We start from the raw sequence: 6,654 nt of genomic DNA, 5'->3' as shown, positions 1-6,654 counted from the left end.
GCGTTCTCTGGATCAGAGGGGAATCCATTTTCTCGACACCAGATTAACAGTTTCTGGAGCATAAACTTAATCCCTCTCTTAGAGAGTATATGCAGGAGAAGTTTAACAATTGCACCTTCTTCTTTTGTGAATCCTTGACCCATCTCCTGCCCCAGCTGCTCACCTCACAGGGTGTCGCGTTGCAATGTTTGTTCTTCTTTGTCCCCGGACCATCCTTCGATCCATCCCAGTCTCAGTCCCGCTGAGCCGTCCTCCAGTTGGGCTTCTCCTTTGGGGCTCCCCAAGCACTTCTTCAGCTTTGCTGTGCCGTGACGTGTATCATGTCGGGGGGGTCACCATCTGAGGAGAGAAAAAAACATGGGCTCAACACGATCCAATGTGAATCAAGCTGAAAAACCATTTATTGAAGAACAGCTGCACCTTAAATACAATTCTCCTTCCCCTGCACACGTCCCCGTATCACCTGATTGGCTAGAGCCTTTGTTCATGCACTGTCCATGCATTTACATCTTCTTTCTGGTTGGTTGTTGTCAGGTTGCGTCGATCGTCCCTTACGTCCTGTTTTGCCTCTTACTTCCTCATTGCGCAGGTTCATGGCGACCTTTTGGTCTGTGCTACATGCTTACTCCAACCTCTCATATTGGCTGGCCATAGTCCTCCAAGTACGACTCCACATTACATTGCCATTGCAACTGCTACATTGTTATTAAAGGAAAAATCATTTTGATTCATGCCACTTGTCCACAGGAATCCTCTGATTCTTACCTAGAGATCTGGTTGAAACAGAAAGATAGACTTTTCTCTCCATCAGCAAAGATGTGAGGACCTCATAACCTGCTAGTCTGAGCTCCCTCGGATGTCCTCAGTGCAGAGTGTTTACCTTTGCAGTGTCTCTTTCAGCAATGACACCAAGGGCTCTGGTAAGTCAAGATGGGCTGAGGGCATGGGTCCCATGTCCTTTAGGAGAGCACAGCTCTCCTGGCTAGAGTCAGGGTGTGATCTCACCCTCATTCCTGCGAGGGTGCCTGCCTGGGGCACCCTGTGGGCTGGTCTTTTCACTCTCCAGTGCTCACAGTGGAGCGGGAGTGGAGGGGACGAGAGCCTGGATGCAACCTGTGGGGACAGACCCTCCTCTCATTGCTACAACAGGCATTTCCTGGCTGCAGCCTTCTCATGGAGGCTGCAGTTTTCCTGGAGACACTTCCCCTTCCAGCAGCAGGACCTTCTCTTTTCGGGGCTATTCTCATTTCCACACTCTCCCATTGTGCTCTGGTGTGTGTATACAGCCCAAGAGCTATCACGACTTGGTTGTGTTTTGGGGGTTTTGTTTCCATTGCATTCCTGTGAGCACTCATAGGAGCAGGTAATCGGCACCTTTAAAACATGAGGGGATCTCCTCAGACACATACCTGAAATCTTCTTGAAAAGATGGAGTTGAAAATACAGCCAAATCAATAAAAGGGTCTGCTGCTCTGCCTGTGAACACAGTGGACTCCAGAGGATAAGTTCATTGTGCCTGTGCAATCCGCTAGTGACCACAGGCTGGATCCACGCCATGAGCTCGGGGCAGGTTGCTGTATTTTGGGCAGCAGGAACTTCTGGACTGACTTCAGGGCCAGGGCTCTCATGCTGTCTTTGGTACCATGGTGGGCATGGAGAGACATGCAGGAGAATGGAGACAGCCCACAGCACTGCTGGGATCAGTAGGCAGGGCTGGAAAGGTGTGATGTGAGGGGCTGCTCTGGAAGGATGGACCTGACGCAGCTTCCCCAGTGTGTCCCTGCAACACAGGGAACAACCTGGACTCTTCTCTGCAGCCACCATGTCCTGGTGCCCTTCCTGGACGACCTGAATTTGTCTGGTAAGCAGCCTGGTGTGTGCTCCCACACTCCTGTTCACACTCACAGGAGCTGAATGGCAGCATTTTTCTTCTTCCACAACTTTGTGCACCTGTGCCTGGTTGAGATATTTGGTGTGAAGCACTTGGGGCAGGTAACAGGTAGAAAAGACTGAAAGAGATGGTGTGAGGCTCCAAAAGAGGTGGGTTCTGAAGTGCGAGTATTGTCTGCACCTGATGAATATCCCAGTAAGACCATTATTTATAAACACCATCAAAGGCCATCCACTCCTCCAGCCTAAACACAATGCTGGATGAGAGGTGAAACCACTCTTGTTTTCTATGTAAGATTTCTCTGTCACAAAGTTGGTGATGTTTCCAACAGGAGACCCATTGCTGCACCAAACTGCAGACCCAGGGAATGTGTCCCAGGACCGCAAATGGAATTTCAGCCTCCAAGCATGCTGCAAATATGAAAATGCTCTCCATGCTCACAGACCCGTATCTATCTCCTACACAGACACTTCCTCTTTCCAAGCATCTTTTACTTGCAGATACTTTCACAGGAGTGGACATGTTCAGATAACAGAAACTTGCTTTCTTCAGATTTCTTTCCATTCCATTCCAGAGGCTAATTGACACAATCTCTTTCAGTCTCAAGTGAAGACTTTTTTTTTTTTTCCCCCCCAAATACACATTGCAAGTGGGAAACCCCAAAAGGGAAAGCCTGACTTGAAAGGTGGGGAAGTCAAACAAATGAGATTGTCTGAACCTGACCATCTTCTGCAGAGTCACCAGCAATGGTGACATCAGAGACTGTGTCATCATATCTGGGTAACAAGCCACAACCATCTTACAGGGCAACAGGCACCAACATGCTTTCCTTTGCTCTAGTAGGAGCGATGACCTCAGGGACTGGAGGTTCGTAATAGAACAGGGAAACCTGCTTTTTTGTCATACTCAAAGCTGGAGGTGGTCATTTCTACTGAATTTCATGACATCTGGCCACGTGCAGTCCTGCTCTCAGGTCACCTGCAGCTGGGGTGGCTTTGTGTCCATTCTGCTGGTCAGGCAGTGGGTGCCCAGAATGTCTCCTTTTCCTCAGAGATCTCCCCTGGGCACACTCAGCAGTGTGCTCATTTCCATAGTGTTACTGAAGGGAAGAGATTGACCTGAACCTCCTCTTACTGTCAACCTCCTGGATGCAGGTTCTGTCCTACTGTGTGATGCCTCCAGCAGATAGAGAGTTGGGTCAAGTCCCTGTGAGAACAAGGTCTTGCAAATGCAAGTCTTCTTCCTGTGGCCTGAGGAAGGCTGCTTCTTCCTGATCAAATCTCTGGGGATGACACCCAGCATATGTTTCTTTGCTTGCTTATCCTGACCCAGAAGCTCTGGCCTAGCTCACTCTCCAGCACTAGCAGAGTGCCCTTCATTTGAGGTGATCTTTCACATGAAGGGCAAATCTTCTCCTTACTTTGCCTGCGTGTCCTTCCTAAAGAGTCTGTGTCTATCATCTCTGTGAGGGATCCCACTATGTCTCAATGATCCCAATGAGATCATAACTCTTCAAAATTACATAGATCTCTCATGTCTCATGTTAGCTCTCTTTGGTACATGCATTAGTATACAGGTACTTCAGCGAGGCAGGAGCTGTGCTGCCTTTAACAGGTGACTTGCCTATTGGATGAAGGAAAGGCTGTGGACATGGTCTACTTAGACTTTGGAGTTAAATCCAGCTGGTGAGTGGTCACGAGCAGTGTACTCCAGGAGTCAGTGTTGCAACCGGTCCTCTTTAAGATCTTTATTGAGGATCTGAATAAGGATCTGAATTATGGAGTGCACCCTAGCAAATTTGCAAATGACACCAAGCTGGGAGGAAGAGTTGATCTGTTTGAGGTAGAAGGTCCTACAGAGGGATTTGGACAGACTGGATTGATGGGCTGAGAGCAACTGTATGAGGTACAACAAGGCCATGTGCCAGGTCCTGCACTTTGGTCACAACAGCCCCATGCAACTCTACAGACTTGGGATAGAGTGCCTGGAGAGTGGCAGGACAGAAAAGGATCTGCGGGTGTTGGGTCAACAGACAGCTCAAGATGAGCCCGCCTTGTGCCCAGATGGCTAAGAAGGCCAATGGCATCCTGGCTTGTCTTTGCAATAGTGTAGGCAGCCGGACCAGTGAGGTGATTGTCCCCCAGTATTCGGCACTTTTAAGGCCGCACCTCAAATACTGTGTTCAGTTTTGGGCCTCTCACCACAAGAAAGACATGGAGGCCCTGGAGCTTGTCCAAAGAAGGGCAATGAAGCTGATGGAGGGCTGGAGCACAGAGCTTATGAAGAGTGGCTGAGAGAGGTGAACTTAGTTTAGAGAAGAGGATAAAGACTTATCACTCTCTACAACTACCTGAAAGGAGGTCGTAGTGAGGCTGGTATTGATCTGTTCTGCGGAATAACTACTGATAGGACAAAAGGAAAAAGTTCCACGTGAACTTAAGGAAAAATTTTTTAACAGTGAGGGTGACAGAGTGTTGGAACAGACTGCCCAGAGAGATTGTGGAGTCTCCTTCTCTGGAGATCTTCAAAACCTGCTTGGATGCAGTCCTGTGCCACGTGCTCTAGGTGACCCTGCGTGTGCAGGGGGGTTGGACTAGATGACCTCGAGAGGTCCCTTCCAACCTTAAGCATTCTATGATTCTATGAAAAGGAAATGGACTCAAGTTGTGCCATGGCCGCTTCAGGTTAGATATTAGGAAAAAGTTCTACACGGAAAGAGTGATGAAGCACTGGAACAGGCTGCCCAGGGAAGTCGTGGAGTAACCATCTGTGGAAATGTTCAAGAAATGTGCAGACGAGGCACTTAGGGACGTGGTTTAACAGGCATGATGTTGAGGTGTTTATGGTTGGACTCGATGCTCTTGAAGGTCTTTTCCAACTACAATGATTCTATGATACTGATGATTTTATGATTCTATAAAACTTACATTTCATTTCCCAGTCAGAGCAGAGGTATTTGCTCCTTTACTTCCTAGCCAGGGTGAATCTATTACAGACAGCTTGTGTTTATTGACATACATTAAAAAAAAGCAAAGATAATTTTTAAGCTAAAATTGAAAAAATGGAGTTCAGAAAATCACAGCATTCCAGTAGCAAAGTAATCTGACCTCATCATAACCTTTGTATGCTTCAGTTGCTTTTGGCCCTTTTTGAGCAAAGACTATATAGAAAATATAGGAAACAGCACAATAACCACCTCCAGCATGGAACATTGTGTACCATTGGAGAAGTGCAATATTTCATTCGTGATAGGAAAAAAGCCAAAATAAAGGCCAATGTGAAACTGAATGTATTGCAGTGTTTGGATGAGAATAATTTCCAGGAAGGCAAATGCATCTTCTCAAGTTTTCATCCTTATATTTCTCTCCAGTACTTTTCTACTCACATATTCTGTGTTTTTTGTTAGTTAGTTTGTTTGTTTTCTAAATTTCATTGAGCTGCATACATGTAAAAGCTTTCTTTGTACTTTCATGGACCAGCTGTCATCGTCCTGTACCTCTATCAATCCCTTCTTGATTCTTCCAACTCAGGTTTTCCTCCTACCTCCCATTAATTTCAGGGCCCCTTGAAAGGTGTGGGCAGCCTAGCACCACATTTGCAGTGACAATTGCATGGCACTAATTTTCAGAACAGAGGCCCTCATTTCATGTCATGTTTGAAATGGAGGTGAGAAGCCCTATGTGCAGTAGTTCGCATGCTGGAGAGCTCCATAAAAACAGCCCAAGCAGCAAGAGAAGAAAGGAGAAAGCGACAGAAGAAGATGTGGGAAATATGACAATATAGGTGGACCAGTTCCTCAGACCTTCTCTATTAAGAGTGTTGGTGAAAACTGTATTCTGATGACATGCTGTGTAGATAGATCTATCTATATTATAGTCACATAAGGAGAGTAAATGCTGTAGTGCATCACATAGCGCTGCCAATAAAAAAAGAAAGAAAGAAATAAAATTGATAAAAAAATATTGAAATTGTGGAAGTTTGGAATTTGTTTACTTCTTGCCCAAAGCTACTCTTAAAATAGCTTTCACCTTTATAACTAGATGTTAGCATTTAGGCCTTCACTTGTTTGTGCACATACAGATGCTACTACATTCCACTGCTGCCCAGGATGTCCTGAGGTATCTGTGTGTCCATGTGGTACTGAGAAATGTGACCCTAGACCTATGTGAACCTTTCTGGAGCATGAGCTGGGCACCAGGAGTCTTTTTAGGCCTGCCAATGAGGCACCTTCTTTCTCTTCCTTCTTTAGAAAGGGAAGTCCAGATTAGACACAGACGTCTGCACTCATGACATCTAGCAGGGGATGAGATCAGTCTCATCCCTCTTGTCAGCTCAAATGGAGTTGCATTTTGTTTGCCATGCTGGGAATGAAAAGGCAGTGTGGATAGATGATCAGAGACCCCTTTAAGACAGTTATTCTGAAATTTGTGCCAATTCTGCCATTGCCATCTAGAGATGCAACTTTTCAGTGAAGCTCCTCACCATACTTTCCTCTGACAGTCAAAGGAGCTCCACACCTCAGGACGCAATCACTCTGTGCAGTTAGCAGTGGATGAAGAGCCCTGAGGAGGAAATCTTTGTAGGGGCATTGAACTTTACAGGAGATGCAGAAAAAAATTGGAATGCCCCAGTCTTGATTATAACAGAAATATTTAGAAAATGTCAATAAGAATTGAAAAGGAAAGAAATGGAGAATATGACAAGGGAAAGGTATGGGACACCTTTTAGTTTTTACAATATTTTGTGTTCATTTTCATCTCTTG

The 6,654-nt window shown here is 46.0% G+C and overlaps 1 pseudogene; it reads left to right on the top strand.

The window, feature by feature from the left end:
• LOC104581145 (coiled-coil domain-containing protein 81-like) overlaps positions 1-6,654 on the top strand; it is a 272,002-nt pseudogene that overhangs the window by 82,215 nt on the left and 183,133 nt on the right.

Source organism: Tinamus guttatus, unplaced genomic scaffold (assembly GCF_059628265.1).
Source record: "Tinamus guttatus ecotype Peru unplaced genomic scaffold, ASM5962826v1 Tinamus_guttatus_pri_ptg000190l, whole genome shotgun sequence".
NCBI lineage: Eukaryota > Metazoa > Chordata > Aves > Tinamiformes > Tinamidae > Tinamus > Tinamus guttatus.
Note: the sequence above shows the minus strand (reverse complement) of the source record. Positions and strands in the feature narration are given on the sequence as shown.